The sequence below is a fragment of the Polypterus senegalus genome, chromosome 3, assembly GCF_016835505.1.
Source record: "Polypterus senegalus isolate Bchr_013 chromosome 3, ASM1683550v1, whole genome shotgun sequence".
In the NCBI taxonomy this organism is placed as follows: Eukaryota; Metazoa; Chordata; class Cladistia; order Polypteriformes; family Polypteridae; genus Polypterus; species Polypterus senegalus.
Window position 1 is genome coordinate 157,866,156 of NC_053156.1, and position 19,527 is coordinate 157,885,682.

The following is a 19,527-nucleotide window of genomic DNA, read 5'->3' on the forward strand; positions in this document are numbered from 1 at the left end:
GAAATCTTCCATTTCTTGGCAGCCTATCACATAACCTTAATTTCGCTAAACAATAGACTGACGGATTTCTTGAGAAAGCTGTTTTGTTTTGGCCACTTCTGATCTCAGAATTGAATTTAAGGCACTTTTCAACCGAAAGACAATTTACTTGCTTCTTTGTAAAGAAGAACAGTGAAACCTTCTTTACAATGAAAAACATTTCTCTAATCCATCCATCCATTATCCAACCCACTATATCCTAACTACAGGGTCATGGGGGTCTGCTGGAGCCAATCCCAGCCAACACAGGGTGAAAGGCAGGAAACAAACCCTGGGCAGGGCACCAGCCCACTGCAGGTTTCTCTAATAACAAGTTAGTATTTAAATATGATTAATTAAGGATGAGCTGGAAAAGAGAGATTTGCAGTCACATGTAAATAATAAATAACAAACCAGTAATAGCTATTTGAATTTCAAGCAGTCATTTCAAATAGTAATAGCCATTAGCAGCATTAATAAAATATTAGTTATACATATAAATCAATTTAATGGTACCTTGCTAAAAATATTGCTTTTTGTAAAAAAAAATCATGAACATTTGTGGGTGATTCCTAACTTTTGAACACTAGTGTCAATATTGGGTACACATACTACAGAACTGTGTCCAAGTCAAACCTCCCAATATTCCACTCTTGAACATTTTACTTTTAAAATGGTACTCATTTTACTAATCATCTATGCCATCTTTCAGTGCTGTATCTGTGTGGCACTAACCAAGGAGACAGGTACAATGTAACCTCATAAATCACCTAGACCCATGAAAGCCACCATGTCTGAGGGATTGGTGTGAGGTTCATTTTCCTAGTGTATTTTTTGAGTACTTATCCACAAACAGGGTAAGGTCAATATACTTTATCACTTAATAATTATTGGTGCAATTTGTTTACTTACAATTTATCATATACATCAGTTGATCTTTGATGGAATTTTGACTGTTTTAGCTTTGTAAAAAAAGGAGGGCGATTTTGTGTTATGTTTGGGGTGCAATATAAAATAAAGAGATTAATCACCTTCGTATTGTTTTCTTCATTGCCATGAATTGGATTAAGGAAATTTCAGAACTGTGTCTTATTTTCATCTCATTTTACATCAAATGGTTTTTCTTTTCAGATCAGTTGTGCTTTGGTCCTCAAAGTAGGGTGTGTTACCCAGAAGTACATAGTGACAAAGTAACTCTATACCATAATCTTAGCAGTTACAATATTTAAAACAAGCAAAACATTTATGAAGGGGTGGAGCAGTGGTAGCGCTGCTGTTTCACAGTAAGGAAGCCAAGATTCATGTCCAGTATCCTACCTGTGTGGAGTTTGCATGTTCTCCCCTTGGGTTTCCTCTAGGTACTCAGGTTTCCTCCCACTGTCCAAAGACATGCAGTTTCAGTGAATTGTTGAAGCTTAATTGTGTGTGAGTTTGCCCTGCAGTAGACCGACACTCTGGATTTGTTTCTGCCTTGTGCTCTATGCTAGCTGGGATAGGCCCCAGCTCCACAAAACCCTGGCCTGGATTAAGTGTGTTAGAATATGACATGATAGAACATCTATGGGAGAGATTACAGGAATGTCAGACACAATTTTGTGTCATCTTTTAAAAGAGCTTGACATGAGTGAGTTTTCTGTGCAAGAATTGTTAGGGATTTCCTCTAGGAGATTTCCAGGTGAATCTATGGAAAAACACATAGTACAGTCTTCTCCAGTAGCACATGCTGCCATTTTGTCCTAAGACCCATTAGTTGTTCATTTATATAAATTACTGATTCTTCATAGTTATATGCATTATATTTCACATTCACTGAACCACAATGAGGACATTGTGGCAGTACAGTGTGTAGCTCTGCTATCTCAGAGTGGCAGTAATTTAGGTTTGATTTCAGAATGGGGCACTGTCTATTACAGGGGTCTCCAACATGTTGCTCATGTTAACCCCTTTCCAAGTAGCTCAATGAATGAATGAATCCTAGAATTTTGTATGACAAACTGTACATTTCACTGGCCAATGCTTCTTGTTAAATCCTAAGTCCCATATGAACTTTCATGACCAGAAACACAGACAAATTGCATAATTTTCTTGGGTTTTATTAATTCATTTAGTCCTTCATTTTTGTCCATCCTTTTCTCGTTCTCAATGCAAGTCCCCAAATATTCATGAACACTGTCCGTGGCACCCCCAGATCACACTGTTTCAACATAGCAATAGCAAATAACTGCATGAAAATTAAACTGGCACTTTACTAACAGGCCTCTGTTACTGGATTGCATGCAGCCCACTCTGTTCTGCTTGGCAGTTTAATTGAGTCCTGCAAAGGACCGGCGTTCCACTCCACCATGTCTGCTTCTTGTTTTATACCCAAGTGATGCTGTGATTACCACCTGCATCCTATGACCCTGAACTGGGTGGATTAGATTTACCCCTCAGCACATGCAGGATTAAATGTATACTTATATTTTTTGTTCAGTTCTTTTCACTTGATTGCATGCTATGCACATGCTTTATCTTTTCCTCACTAGATGGCTGGAGCACATGAGTGTATGTTGTTACTGAATAAATGCCATACTTCTGTGAAATAACACAGATTTTTTTTGGAGTGTCAGGAGTATGCTTCTAGTAGTAGTAATGCAGTTATGGATATCTGCTTTCTGTGGTATTTTTCAATTAAATAATTACTGCATTATGTTACTCGTTACTTAGTAATCTGACTATGTAACTTACTTTACTTTTCCTGCATTACCCTTAACACTGATCATATGTGACTAATACTCCTTACTGGTTGAAATATTAAATATTTCACAAGCTTATTCCTAAAGTTCTATACACAAAATGGTAGAATGGTAGACCAAAGGTAGATACAGTTAGTTCAATCATCAAAGGATGTGTAGTGCACCATACATTGGAAAAGCAGTGCAGTTTATTCCATATGAAGAATTACACGCAATTTCTTTTCATGCAGTGATACGTTTTCATTCTTTGGCAGCATTGTTACCTTCAAATATTAAGGCCAGTTACAAAAGCTTATCTTAAAAGATGACAAAGTGGAAAATTACATTTTATACTTCATACAAAAATACATCACGTATTATTCAAAAAAAAAAAAAAAAAAATCAGAAGAGAGCGAATATTTTGGAAAACAAAATTATTTTGAGGGAAGCCCTATGTACATTCAGTATAGGATGAGTAGAAAAGAGTGGCAAACAGAGAAGTTATGAAAATTCCAGGCCCTAAATTTATTGTGCAGGTGTAAAGTTGAGGAATATTATGTTTAGAGTTATTTCACCCACAGACAAAACAACAAGATCCAGAGAAGCAGGCTGGTCCTTATGGTACTCATTGTATTTTGTCTCTTTCTCTACCACCCTATCCCTCTTTCACCAATAGGGTATTTGTAGTCCCTCTGGGTCATTTGTGGCTCTTATAAAATTTCCAGACAACCTACTTTTCTGATTCACAAGGTGTGGGCTTAATCCCCAAACTTTAGGTCTCCACATAGGAAAGAACACACCCTGCATTAAACATAATGGCCATACCCCTTTTTCTGTTCAAGTAAAATATGATCCTGTCAAACCCTTTTGAATACAAATACAATTCTGTGTGTGTGTGTGTGTGTGTGTGTGTGTATTGTGTAGACGACCAGGGACTTTGCCCCACCAGGACGCCTGGAGTAGGGAAGGACCAGTAGAGGGCACTATCTATCTCCCCAGGGCGCAAGATGGCAGCCCCCTAATTTTTCATCAAGGACCAAAGATACGGAGCTGGGAAGTTCAACCCTGTGGGGGTCCATGGCCAACCCCAGGGGGCGCCTGGATGGTTCCCGAGCCCTGGAGGACAGCACTTCTGCCACACCAGGAAGTGCTGCTGCTCCAGGAATTGTATACGACCAGAATGCTTCCGTGTGCAAGGGCAGCATTTCCACCACATCAGGAAGTGCTGCCGGAAGACCATCTCAGATCACCTGGAGCACATCCGGGGTGTTATAAAAGGGGCCACCTCACTCCATTCGGGAAGCCAGAATTGGAAGGAGGAAGATGGAGCTTGCGAGAGAGGAGTGGAGGCGGCCAAAGAGAGAAAAGGACTGAGTAGTTGTATGTGAGTGGGGGAACTGGACTGTAAATGTTGTAAATAAACCGTGTGTGTTGTGGACATTGGGTGTTGTGTCTGTCTGTGGCCGGGCTATCTATTACAATATATATACTGTATATATACTGTATACATACAGTACACACACACCCACACATACTTGCACATACAGTATACACGCGTTTTATATCTATTGTGACCTTCTGGGGCACTCAAGAGTATACCTAGCATGCAGAACAGAACTAGACAAAGTTTAGATATTCAACAAAAAAAAACATTTAATGGGGGATAATTAAGGAGTACAAGAAATTGTATAATGGATGAATTAAGAACACAGGAAAAACACAAATAAAAATAAAAACAGGACAGTACAGAGGAGGAATACTGCCAGTTCCCCTAGGTGGGTATTCTTTCTGCTTGCCAAAACTTGAACTCCCATGAAACACTGCAGGAATCAGAAATATAGTAGTATCAGCTTGCTGTTGCCATCAATTTACTGTATCTGGAGGACCAGACAAGTCCTTCCTGCCTTATTTAGATTCAAGCAATGGCATTGGTAGATTGGTCCAGAACACATCCTGGATGGGTCAACCACAACCATGCAGTGGTCCCCAGTGCTGTTTTTAGTGTTTTATTGTGGTTGCAAATACCTTTTCAATTTAAAACATTTACTTACATGCAGCATAATTTGTTTTCCTTCAATATATCTCATAGCTCCAAGTTTTCCCATTTTTATCACATGTATACAACAAACGTTTATATCACCATGCAAACTTTAGACTATGCATGTGGTCATTTAAAAAGCATCTCTTGCTACTGTTATGTACACCACATACCAACAAAGTTTCCACCACACTTCATACTGTATGTATTTCCATAACATTTTTGTACTATTTTGAAAGTTGTTAGTATATTTAGCAGTTATTTTAATAGCATTATGTTCTGCTGTTTTTATATATTTAATCATCTGTAAAATGAAAAAGTGCTCAAGTAGCATATTGATGGACTATTTTCTTTTATAGCTTTAGATATCAAGCTGAAGAAAAATCCCATTGGTATCAATGCAAGTAAGTGAGAGAGTGCAATCATGCATTTGCTTACTGACAAAGTATTTCAAGCTCATTAACCAGCTGAATTATTGTTGCCAAAGTGAGCTTTACTCTTGAATGTATAGGAATTCTAGAAAAGTATTGCAATTTTTAGTTGAAATAGACACATGTGCACTCAATATTATTATATTTCCATCACAGAAAACTGTCATAAATTCCCCAGGGTTTTGCTGTCATTTTATGCTATAACTGTTTCACTAGAGTTTTGGCCTGATGAGCATTAAACAATAAAATGAGGTGTGCTGCACATTACTTAAAACGCTCAGCATTTAGTTGGTTTGTGTACTTTTACTTTCTCAGGTCTATTGCCTTAGCTAAACTTTCATTAATCTGTAAATTCTACAATAGAAATGAACAGGTTTTAGCTCCGCTCAGTCATCTGTTTCATTGCTTCAGGGCTTTAGACTCTACAGTTGGATGTGAGGGGAAATTGGTTGACCTGTGTCAGAAGCTGGGCCTTTTTGGTGGGAAAGCCTTTTACATAGACTCAGAACTAAATACCAGGATGTTAACTGAGTACAGCTAATGGATTGAAGCCAGCCAACACCACTGGAATTGACTGGTCTTCGTGAAATGTACTAAAGGCTAAATAGCTCAAATGGCTTCTAAGTCCTTTAGGCCATACTTGTTCTTTTTATGTTGTGTAGTGGAATCACAGATGTGAATGGAATGAATGAATCACTGTTATGTTGGTTAAAGATTGTTTCCCATTTTTAGCCAGCATTGAATGAAATAATATCTCAAGTGAAAAATGTTTTAGCAACTATGTACTTGTTATAAGTTCAAGCTGATAAAAAGTTAAATGTTTGGACTGCTGGCTTGTAAGAATACATGATTACCTGAGGTGCAGAGTGATAAACAATTCTTTAGTATTAACGGTACAATGATTAATACTACTGTATATATTCTAGTGGTGAACACCTGTTGAGCACAAAAAAAAATAAAAAGAAACACAACATAATAATAAATTAATTGAAGCAATTATAAAAAGTAATAAAATATCATCATCTGTTTAAATGAAAAAAATAAAAAGAGATTATAATATCTGTTATATATTTTCTTTCAAGGTAAAACAGATATTATCAAATAAAACCAATAATTATATCCATTTTTTTAATTTGCTTTTTCTATTACAGGATGTGTCGTAGTAGCATTAGACATTAGTCCAGATTTATTCCTGGGAAAGATAACTGACTGTAGCAGGATACACTCACTCACACAGGGCCAGTCATCAGGTACCTAACTTTGAAAATCTTCAGTATTTTTTAAAGCAGATAATATTTTCAAATGTTCCTCTAATGCACATAAAATAAAACAGCGGTTTGAGCATCTATTTAGCCACAATAGAAGGGAATAACATGTCCTAAAATTGTACAGTATATGTATTTTACATATCTCTATGTTAAAATTATTTTTAGCTAGTAGCATTTTTTAAGACTGTTAGTCATTTTATGTTTAGTATTTGGCCACAAAGTGATACAAATAATGATTTTAAGGCGAAATGTTTTCTAGAGCATTTTCCTGATTACAAATTTTCAAGTCCTAAATGCATAACAGTGTGCAATATACAGTATACGATAGAAATAGATATTTCATATGAACATGCGGAATTTAAGAAATGTATGCATTATGTTTACATATGTGTAATGTAGACCTAGTAAAAGAAACAAAAACAAAATGTCAGAAAGGGTTGGGGTGTCACAGGCTAGTGTGTTTAATAGAGCTGTAAGCAACTGATAGAGTTCAAGTAGGGTTGGCTTTGATGTAACAAGTTCTTATGTCTGGTCAAAGGTGATGGTGTCTTCCTGCTGCTGTGTTATTTAAATAATGTAAGGACATGAAGCAGCAAAACAGGGAATAGGGCTGCAATGATGTAATGCAATTTCCAACTAGTTGTAATTAAGTTGTAAACGTAGATGTTCTAATGGTGGTCTGCTTATTATTCCAAGAGCTAAGTATAAAAGAAATGGTGGGGCGGTATTATGCTGTTATGTACCAACAATCTGAAATACTGTTTTTGCTTCTTTTCCATTTTTTCTGTAGCAGCGTTTTGGACCACCACCACCACCTGACTGAGCTTCTGTGCAGCCACCTGTGATGCTTGAATGAAAGCAGATACCCCAGCTGTCGACAAGATCCACTGCATTGAATACTAAAAAAACAATAAGGAATGACTTAAGTATACTTATGTTAGGTAGACTGACCAATAGGGGCTAGATGGAGGTTTGGCAATGGAACCCCTGCAGATTTTATAATTTTCTCCAGAATCTGGGATCTGAATTTTTTATTTTTGTTTTGTACTCCCTGATTATCTGCCCTTGTCATAGGACTTATCATTAGAGATATAAAAAGGAATCTATATAAAAGAGCTATACTTTTTGGTAATTATGTATCCATGTTATTGAAGTGCATGTTATTTTATTTTTTGTACTAGCTCTACTACCCATCTAAGACTAAGTGTTGAAATGTAAATAATAAATGTAGTCCTCACGTTTTTTCTTGGATACATGGGTTGTCCATTTGGTTTTAAGTAATTTTTGTACCCAATCCCTTTTACTCATGGAGCCCTTTTCTTCTTTGGATAGAGCTGCCCATTTTCAAAAATGTTTTGAAAACTGACAAGAATGAGATTTGCTTGCATGTGTAACTGTACAGTACTGTATATGCACATATAATGCAGTGAGGGAAACACTTATAGCAATTTATATTTACTACCAAATGCACCTTCAGCTGCAATTCTGCTTAACATCAAAAGCCTTTTTTAAGCTTAAATGCTTTTTGCCATTTCTTAATACAAATCTGACATTTCAGATGTGACGCTTGTTTCTGGGACTGCACATGGATGTCATTGCACACTTCCTCCACTAGGTGTGCAGTCTTACACCTAGAAGCACTGCTCCTAGCTTCAGTTCTCTTTTCCTGGGTGCAAACATTGCACTGCCAATGAGGATGTATGTGGAAAGTAAAGAGAACATATTTAGATATATTTTATTTGATTAAATTTTATCACGTTTATGGTATTTGCCCACTTTATGAAGGTGAAGGTTATTTTTATGGTTTTGACCCCTAGACAGTATTTTCATGTGAGTAGCAAACCAGTATTTGGATGTTTTTTAAAAAAATATTAGCTTATTTACTTCTCAGTTTTAAAAATTATAATGTCATGCATCTTTGCATACTTCACCAAAGTTAAAGTAAAAACATTCACTGACAGGCACTACTTTCGTTCAGAATCAGTACATTTCCACTCCACACACCATCTTAATTTCTTAACTCTGTTACAGTATCATAAAATGCCAGTCTTATTAAACAGAATTCAAAACATAACCATTGCATCAGATGAAACTGTAATAAAATGAATAAATGAATAATATGCTTGGAATTTGTAGATTGTATTTTATTATTAAAAGTGATGTTTACATTATATTAGAGTCACTGAAAAATAAACTTCAATGAATCAAACCCATAGGACACAAATTCATTCTGCATCTCTAAATGTATTATTACTCATACTTGTAATTAGAGCATTTAGAAAAATATTAGGCCTATATTTAAAAATTCTTAGTAAAATTTACAAAAGGCAAATATGATTAGTCACAGCTCCGCCTAATTATGCTTTCATAATACACTAACCGTAACCGTACTTGGGAAGCAAATTCAGAATTTACATTTTGATTTCTTGTTCTTTTTGCTTCTTATTGCTTATGGAAATTGAAGCTTACAAATGAAAATATCTGAGTGGGCTTTTCGAAAATTAATTTGAACATCTTGCTAATTAGGGATACAGTATATTCAACTCAATAGACTATTATTTTAGTTATTTTTTTTTTTACAATTTTGCATATATTTTGGATATAGGTTAGCTTGGTATTTAATACTTTGTGTCTTCACTTACACTTCACTATACACATTTAATTTTAAAACACAAATTATAGCTGACCTAATAGTAAGTTGATTAATACAGTTTCAAATACCATTTTACTAAAGATGTAAATCTGGAAAATTATACACTTTGCCATATTCAATCTGCAGTTTAAAGAGATTTATTTCCAGCTTAATAGGAGATTTTTTTTTTTTATTTTCCTGTCCTCCCAGCTATCTGACCTTATCATGTAGAGACTTGCATTATGATATTATATATGAATAAGGACGCTACTTTTCTACTAATTATTTATCTGCCTTGTGCTCTGTGTTAGCTGGGATTGGCTCCAGCAGACCCCCATGACGCTGATTCAGCGGGTTGGAAGATGGATGGATGGATTTATCTGTTATGTAAGCTTGTATAGATTTATTTCATTTGTGCATTATTATTCTTACCTAACTTAATCTGTTTTTTATTTTATTGTAATCATCTGTTTGAATTCTGCCATAGCAGTGTGAGCTGCATTCTTTATATGAAAATGTAGTATAGAGATAAATGTTGCTGTTGTTATTTAGTGAACAGCTTCTAGCTTTTAACAGATTTCTTTCTCCTGGAAGGTTCTGCAGAATTAATTTACTTACATGCATCAAATCCTCGTCTTCATCAGGTTAAGGCATTGTTGTTTCCTTCCAGTATATATATAAAGCAAAACATTTTCAAATAGATTATAAAAAACCTAAATATCAGGACAAGTTCACATTAAAAAAAGGCTCAACATGTTAAAATGAAACTTGGTAAATGAATCGCCAATAGGCCTATTAAATGTGCTGTGTTTATACTTAATTCACTTTATGGATTTCTTGTATAAAAAAGTTTTTTATTTTAAAATTTCAGTTCTGAACAAATAACTATTTCCCACTTCTTACTAATATTTAAGGAAAAATAAAGTGTTAGGAAATCTAAAATTATTTCATCTAAATTAAGGGCGGCATGGTGGCACAGTGGTAGCGCTGCTGCCTCACAGTTAGGAGACCCTGGGTTTGCTTCCCGGGTCCTCCCTGCGTGGAGTTTGCATGTGCTCCCCGTGTCTGCGTGGGTTTTCTCCGGGCGATCCGGTTTCCTCCAACAATCCAAAGACATGCAGGTTAGGTGGATTGGCGATTCTAAATTGTCCCTAGTATGTGCTTTGTGTGTGTGTGCCCTGCGGTGGGTTGGCACTCTGCCCAGGATTGGTTCCTGCCTTGTGCCCTGTGTTGGCTGGGATTGGCTCCAGCAGACCCCCGTGACCCAGTGTTTGGATTCAGCGGGTTGGGAAATGGATGGAATGGATGGATGGATTTCATCTAAATTATGAGTAATATCAAATGATTCTGAAGGTAACACTACTGTGAAGAACTGCCACTTAAATTAAACTATTTTATAAAGGGAAAAATATCTGACTGGTCTGATCTTTCATCTTTTTCATTTAGACTTTTGTTAGCTTCAGCTTTCCATACTCCGTAGGATAGATAGGGAAATAAAAAGCAAACATCTGCTATTAACAAAAAATATTTTCTTACTGCTTCAAGACCACAATCACTGCCATAAATGAAATGGCCATATCTGGTGCGCCACTTCTAAAGTCTGCCTGCAACTACAGATTGAAAAAGTTGGAATCCACTTTGCAGGAGAAGTTACACATTTGTTGGAGTGTTTGTAAAATATTGTATCCTTTAAGAAGTAGGGAGCAGAAACAAAAGTAAAAAATATGTGACATCGTTGTACCTTTTCCCATTTCCTAGTCTCTTTCCTCTGACACAATAAGCCAAGAAATGTAATGTTCTTTCTGCTTGTTTGTTTTTTTTTCTTTTTCTTTTTTAAAATTATTATTATTTTAAGAGCAGTAACATCTAAGTGAACTCTTTCTCTCTCCTCAGACTGAACAAGGATCCAGTTTGCTCAAGAAGTTGCTCCTTTCCCTGTTTTATCCGATGTTGTTCTTTGATTATCTTCAAGACACCAATTCCCTGAATGGACCTAGCCAGATATCACCTGTCTCACTGGAAAATGATAAATCATTAAATGACTGTTCTACTGACCACCATGGACAGTAAAACAGAAAACTGACAGTTTTGAAAAATATCTACATGCTTCAAGCAAGCAGCACAAGGCTTTGCTTGTCCCTGAAGTCAGAGGCAAGCAGCATAGGGAAAGAAGGCTGCTGTAGCTGGTTCTCAAAATATGGTGGAGCTGTTCTAGAATTCTAAGTTCACTGAGAAAAACTGATTCTATTACCAGTATCAATGGGACAGGTGACTGCTTTTAATTACAAATTAACAGGCGAGATGTAAATTAATGTTAAAGTAAAATAGATTGATTTTTAGTGCTACTGCCTCCCTGTTACCGCCCCAGCTACTGCACACTTGTGTCTGTGTGAAATTTTCTCTGAGCATTTTTCCCTACACCCCAAAGCTGTGTTTGTTAATCAGTAACTTTAAAATTGACCCTTTTTGAGTGAGAATGTCCTTATACTGGACTGATGTCCTCTCCAAGGTTGGTTGTAAAACAGGTATGTATTGGCATCCAGAAACTGTGAACCGATAAAACAAAAATATTAAATTTCAAGGACATGTCTTATTAATAACCTCAATGACTTCTATTACCTACTTTGACTTACTGAACAAGTGATTCACCCTGTGCTAGGATTTGGATGTAAAAGTCATTGATTTGAGGAATATAAATACACAATGCCAGTCCTGGAAGGGAAGCCATTGGTGCCTGGATGATTTCTTAATTAAAGGTCAGTTTTTGCTGAAAATAAATAGTCATTTAAATAGACTGCTAGTTTCTAAGCTTGTGTGGTCCTGTCACAAATTTTCTACCGGTGTTAATTTAACTTTTCTGAGAAATGCAATAAATTGTAATGGACTACAGTTGTCAACTATTTCTTTCTGTAAATATTGAGCTACTTTAAGGTAAGCGTAATCAGATGTATGTTGATAGTGTCAAGTCAGCTGCCACCCTAATTAGTATCCCTGCTATTTACAATTTTTTGTCTCTTCTCAGATAGAAAAAAAACCTAAAAAAGTATCATGATTGGCTTGACTGCCTTGCACAAAAAAAGCTGTAACTGGAATGGCCGCCTTTTCTAAATTCAAAAACAGGAATTCTTGGCACTGTAGTTGAGGGAGGCATGTATCATTAATATTTTGACTTCTAATTAAGAAAGTGTTTGGAACACCAACTTGAAGGTGCTACAGCCCTACAGGATTTTAATTTCACTTGGGGGTCCAGACACCACAGGAACAAGTGTCCAGCTATACAGTATAGCGAAATTTTAAAATGATATATTTTCTAGATCGGAGATATGATGTGCATAAGGCTGTAATTTGACATGCTGGGACACCATAAATTACTGTACTTACAGAAGGAGCCTCCTTCTGTCAGTGCCATCTAGTGGTCCTTCCTTTTATAGCCTTGCTTTCTAATGAAAGTAAAAGTACCATAATTAAGCATTAGTGTTCTCAAAATTGTGTCCCCTAAAGGCAAATTAATAACTCCAGGCTGTGGGTGAATCCAGAATGGTCTTTTGATGCCTCCGGTAAAAGAAGACGCTTACAGGCACTTTTGGATCTGCTGAGAATGCACACCATTTTGCAAGAGAAACATTTTGAAAAGTGGGCAGTTTCAATGCACTTGAGCTGTTTTTAATGATCTTCAGCACCTTGTGTGTTTTTGCGTTGGTGACACCTGCAATTAATGAGTCCCCGTTGGTCCATTTTGAGTAGAGAGCACTTAAACTTTCGAAGTGGTAAGGAATTCATTTGAGATCATGTGGTCTTTCTATAACTGAAATCAAGATTTGCTGGGTTTATTTTGATGGGGCAACACTGACACCCAGTGGTGACAAATGATGTTGGTAAGCTGGTAGCATTTGCGCAGCTTTATTTTCTTTATATATCTGCCTATACTTACCCATCCATTTTCCATCGTTGTACCCACCAATCCAATCATTTTCAATCATAAATATAACAGATATCGTCCATCCATTTTCATCCATCCAATTTCAAACCTGCTTATAATAAGAAGAATCATAGGGATCTTACCAAGCACTGGGCACAAGACAGGACCAATCCCATACATGACATCAATCCACTATCACAACAAAATTCGGAATGGCCAAAGCACTCAGTACAATAGTTCAGTCATAGCTCAACTTTATGTAGCAAATGGAATTATGGGAGAATCATTCATAGTTCACAGCCATGACTGGAAAATGATGGTAGATCTGGGAGAACAATTAAAGTTCCCTTTGCATATTTATAAGATATCTCTTAGACCTGACATAGTGCTCTATTCAGATTCAACAAGGCACATTGTCACGGTCGAACACACAGTATCATGGGAAGTACATGAAGAGAACTTGAAGAGGAAAAGAATAAAGTATAAAGACCTTGTCAACAAATGTCATTTTAAGGCAGAGTTGGTCAATCCATTAGCCGGCACACGAGGCTACCAAGGGCACCATCATCTGAGGGTGAAAATTAAGGGACACGCACACACCAGGTTTTCAAAATATGGTATTGAGTGGGAGCCGTTAACCCACTGGATTTGTTTATGAAAGTAAAAGTGCGCAAGCTCAGTATACCAAGGGGCATTCGTGCTAGTGAATGGATGTATGCTCCATACACTGAGGGGGAACCTAGCCCACAGGTCATTGAAGTCTAATAATAATAACTACACACTATGGACAGCAATGGGCAGCACCTGTCAACCCTGCCTAGAGTTTCAAACGGGCTTCGATCAGCACCACTGTTCTAAAGGGTGAAAAGTGAAATTTTGGCCTGTGGTGGTGGGGTGGGAGGGTCTTGCAGGAAAGTCTCTCTGCAATGTTTTTGCCACACACGACATTACAGGAATATAGAAAGGAAGATTTGTCTGTAACATCATGGAGAAAGTTGAGAAAATGCCATGACGGCTTAGGATGGAGAGCAGATCCATAGATTGCTGCTAGGGCACAGGCTGAGAACTGATCACTCCCATTTAGGACATCTGGGAGAGGGTGTCTGACATTTTGAAATTCTTAAAACACCCAATCATTCCAGGTAACATCACTGACAATGCACCCAAGTCATCAAGCAATGTCTTAGTAGTGTGTTCAGATTCCCACAACTCTTTGTACAAAGAAGTGTTTCCTGGCTTCAGTCTGGAAGAATTCTGCAAGATGTACTTTATCAATGCCTTTGAAGATTTCGAAGACCTGAATTAGGTCCCCACACAGTCTCCTCTGCTCAAGACTAAACAGGATTAATTCTGTAGACAGGATGTGCCAAGCATACTTACATGCTGTTTAGTGAGTGATTTGTGAAGCCTTGGAAGGCTGTATCTCCAATTTTGAGATAAAAAACACAAACACAAAAAGGCTAACATCAGAACAATGTAATTACCACAATTATAAAGTGACATATTTTACGATAAGGACATCTTGCACATAATATTTCCAAAATAGTACCTAAAATGGAAGAAAAAGGGAATTGGCCAATCAACCTAAGGCAAAAATGTACTAACAATAATGTTTCCCCAGGACTAGACTTAGTACCTTAGACATTTTTAACATGTTGTATGTACAAACAGATATTCCTAAGTACAACAGGTCAGCTGATTTGTGTTTTCTATAAAATAAAACGAAGTTATGTGTTTTAAAAATTCTCGTTTATAACACTGGAAAGTATTGATGTGTTGCATGTTGGTTGGATATGCAACAATGACTTTCATTACACAATATTAAAACTACTATGGTTTTTGAAATTACAATTATCATTACTTGCATGTATCTGTAATATTAAACTAAGCCTATTAAACAATGAATGCCAATAACTAATTGGAAAAAGGATGTGGTAACAGGGCTGTTCTGGCACTGCTAGTTATATTCTAGTTGTTTGGTGACCTCTTGCGGTTGTACCCACAGAGTTAATGCTGCTGCTGCATGTGACAGGAAGTAGAGAGAGTAGGAAGTGGGTGCAGCAGCAGACAGTAAGGTGTGTCTGTTCCCTCAAACTATCCTTTGCCATCTTTCTTAATGAGCCTTTGTGAAGTCATTCCCTGTAAGATATTATATATTCTTGTTATATATCTTGTGAGTAACTTTAGTCAAGGAAATGTTAAACCCAATGTTATATTTGTGATATGAAAATGTGTTGAGGTCTTAGTCATAGAAGCAGCCAGTACTTAAAATGCTACTTTACTTACCTCATGTTTATACAAGTATATATTTTTGGTACTAAAACATCCTCCGAGAGCAACTTCACCCAACCATCTAAGAACAGTTTGGTGACGAACAATGCCTATTCCAACATGATGGTGCACTGTACCATAGGGCAAAAGTGATAACTAAGTGGCTTGGGGAACAGAACATCAAAATTTTGGGTCCATGGCCAGGAAACTCCCCAGACCTTAGTCCCATTGAGAACTTAAGGACAATCCTCAAGAGACAGTTGGACAAACAGAAACCCAGAAATTCTGACAAACTCCAAGCATTGATTATGCAAGAATGGGCTGCCACCAGTCAGGATTTTGCCCAGAAGTTGATTGACAGCATGTCAGGGTGAATTGCAGAGGTCTTAAAAAAGAAGGGTCAACACTGTAAATATTGACTCTTTGCATAAACGTAATGTAATTGTCAATAAAAGCCTTTGAAACTTATAAAATGCTTGTAATTATACTTCAGTATACCATAGAAACATCTGACAAAAATATCTAGAAACACTGAAGCAGCAAACTTTGTAAAAATTAATATTTGTGTCATTCTTAAAAATTTTGGCGACAGCTGTACAAGCATAAAACACACATGCAGTACTTTCAATTAACATTTTTAAGTTTTTTTTTCTTTTTACATTGTTTGAAAACCTTTGAAGTTATTGGGTTTGGTAAATTTATGTGTATTTTGAGTGTGAACATTTCATTTCAAATCCATCCTTTTTTTGATCTGGTTGTCACAGAGGGCCACAGACCCACCCAAGCAGTATCAGGGAAGCAACACTGCGTAGGGCACTAGGGCCCACTCACCAAAGACCACTCTAGGGTTACCAATTAACCTAAAGGGCATGTCTTTTAATGTGGAAAGAAAACCTAAAGACTTTAGAGGACACCCATACCCATGTCATTTTAAAAATCATGATGTATTTTAAGTAAGCAAAGCCATTAAATATATTAAGGCAATTGAGTTTTTAGATTTACTTATAAAATCACCACAATGGAATGTGCAGTACAAAAACAAATGACAAATTTCAATCATATTTCATTTTTATTAGTAGTATTTTCAGATGACAAGTAATGCTCTTGGATAATTACAATTTTCCATTTCCATATGTAGGGTCATTAGCAGTTAGGTAATTGGTGTAATTAATTAATTTTTACATTTTAAAAAGATCATAAAAGTGTCTACCTTTCACAGTCATTTTTGCAAGACATTATATTTGAATGGAACATATGGAAGTTTAATCAAATAGGAAAACTTAATTCTTTTTTTAATTTATTCAGGATCTTATTTTATTATTGAAACATAAAATCAGTTTTACTTGCCATTTATATAATGGGATGCTACAACAGATCTCGGCATATGGATCCTGGGGTGAAAAGAAGTATAGAGTTATAAATTTGTTTATGATTATTTTAGTGTAATTTCTTTAGTCCATCTAATCAATCCACCAATACAGGATACCAGTGCCTATTTACACCACTTACACTAACTCATACATAGCTAATTTACAGTTGTTAATTAAAATTTAGAAAGTGTAACTTCATTGCTCATCCACAGACTTGAGTGGGACACATTGCTAAGGTGGATGTGAACTATCATAAGGGGTGGAGGTGCCTGCAAAAGCCCAGGCGAGTGTGAAAGAGAGAGCACAGATAGAGCGCTTATTTGAAGCACTTCAGAGGCATTCTAGTGTATATTACTGTTTCCATAGTCATTTAGCCTGGGTGTGTGGCCACTGGAAAATAAGGAGTAGGATCCTGGTATTAGATTGGCTCAAAAAGATAAGAAAAGTGTGGCACAGGACAAGACAGATGGGAGTACATGGAGACATGGAATATCAGAAAGACATGAAATGACAACCAAGAAAGCCAGTTTCATCTGTGAAGGAGCCAACAGTACTTTTAAGGGTTCAACTTCCAACAGCATAGTGGTGGAAGGATTTCCAGACTTCTATTCCTCTGTTTCTCAGACCTGTGGGTCATTACAATATATTCAGCTGTGAGCTTCTGTAACCAGGAACAGAAGTAAAAATAGAAAATAGCTTCCTAATCGAAAATGATTGATTTTTCAGAATAAATACATTAGATTTATAAATAATATGAGCTATTATAATTGCAACAATTGACCTAACTAAATAGGTTACAAACCCTGCCTATAAGGTCAGGTTGCTGTTTCGAAATACAGCACCCAAATATAAAAGAGCCTCTCACACCCTAACCTTAACCTTGAACCACCCAAATTCATATACTCTGATTGCTCTGGCAGCAACCCCTTGCTAGGTTGAACTCTTACTCAACTCATCCCATGACTCTAAGCTGAATGAGCAACTGGGTAGGGTTCCCATCCTATGGTTTATTCCAGAATGATGCTTGGAAGCCATGTGGCCTTGCAACTAGAGCACCCTCTTATGGCTCCAGGTCTACTTGGACTTCTGAGTCCAAACTTAAAAGACCAGGTATCCAGGGAGCCTGACTCTACCAGTTCCCAATAATAAGGCAGAGGGCTAACAACTTTTTGATTGAAGGAACTCTCCCAGGCCTCTATCTATGCCCCATAAGCTTTCTGTTTAATCCATCTAGTATCTTCTTACAAGGTCCATTTTTAGCTCAAACTAGAAATTGTCTTTTGGGGGACGCCTTCCAAAACCTGAGCTTGAAACATTTTTGTTACCATAGTGCTGTTATTTTCTTCAAAAGAAGTTCAGGTTCATATTCTTTGTCACATACATAAAGTGCAAAGAAACATTTACTTGCATGTCATTTTTCCTGGTTTGTCACTACTAGTGATAAACAAGCTCTACAGTGTTTGATTTACCTTGTGTTCTAGGAAAAATCATGGACGTGTTTGTGGGTCAATGGGGAAGGACTAACTGAAATAGGTTTGACTGGATTATAATGGTGCAGTCAACATTCAAGTGTCCCTGAGGGCTATGGAAAAGTCTGCAAACTATACTGGACATGTTATTGTGACCAAAAAAGATTTGTTTTTTATCTCCACATGGCTAATTATGCATGCATAGGGCAAGCGGCTCCTTCTTTTATACTGATGTGGAACTTAAAGATCAACCTACACATTTGCCGACAAGTAGAGATAACTCTTTATTTATGCTGTATATGTTTCATAATAGCTAAATTTTGAGAACCTGCATTATTTAATTATCTGTTCTAACATTAACTAAGTCCTACAGATTCTGTAATGCAAATGATCAGCATTATATACTAGGGGAGAAGTCCCATCCAATGTTGGCTGTTACAGCTCTGAGGGATGTTGCACTGGCCATGCAAAGCATTATAGTTTGCTGAAGAAAAGTTTTCCTAAACCAGCCAAATTGTCAGTAAATAACTAAACAAACAAAGACGAAAGCGAGCTCAGCAAATTCGCTGAACAACACCTAACTTCCTGTCACCAAATAATATTCAGTATATATAAATAATATATATTCAGTAATAAATAATACTACAGTATATATAAAACATTTCCAGGAGAAGGCGGAACAGATCCTTTTCATCCTTAAGCCGGGGTACTTCCAATGCAACCTCATTACTACCTAAAGGCACTTCTACCTGGTCATGCAGACCTCCCCTGATGCAAAGAAGTTTAGTTTTGACAGCTCCCCATGTTGGCTTGACACCCATGCAAACCACAACAACCACCACGCACATTTCCACGGTAGCTCATACCCTGGTGTACACAAGTTCTGCACTCAGTTTTGCAAACTGGCAGAACCCAGAGTCAAAGCAGTGCTACTGTTCCAGTGTGGTTTTCCTTTCATTTTTTAAATCCACAAACTTCTGACGCAGCTTTATAAATACACTGAAATTAACCTCATATTGTTTGTTAATTTAATGCATCTGATTGTAATTAACCTGTAACAATATAATGGTCCACAGAATGTTCAAACTATTCTAAATACAATAGCTGCTTTAGCATTGTTACTCTCACTGCACCTTCTTCTTCTTTCAGCTGCTTCCATTAGGGGTTGCCACAGAGGATCATCTTTTACCATATTACTCTCACTGCACCACTCGGAGTATATACCTGTATATCACTGTATTTGAGTGGGGAATCACAGCTCTACAGCAGCTGACAGGAAAGAGAATTATCGGTATACAGCATCTAGCATATGCTGCCTCAGCCATGCTGTCTATTGAACTGCTCCCATATAGCAAACGCTTCAGAGCCTTTCCTGTACAGACCTCGCAGTTTAGAAA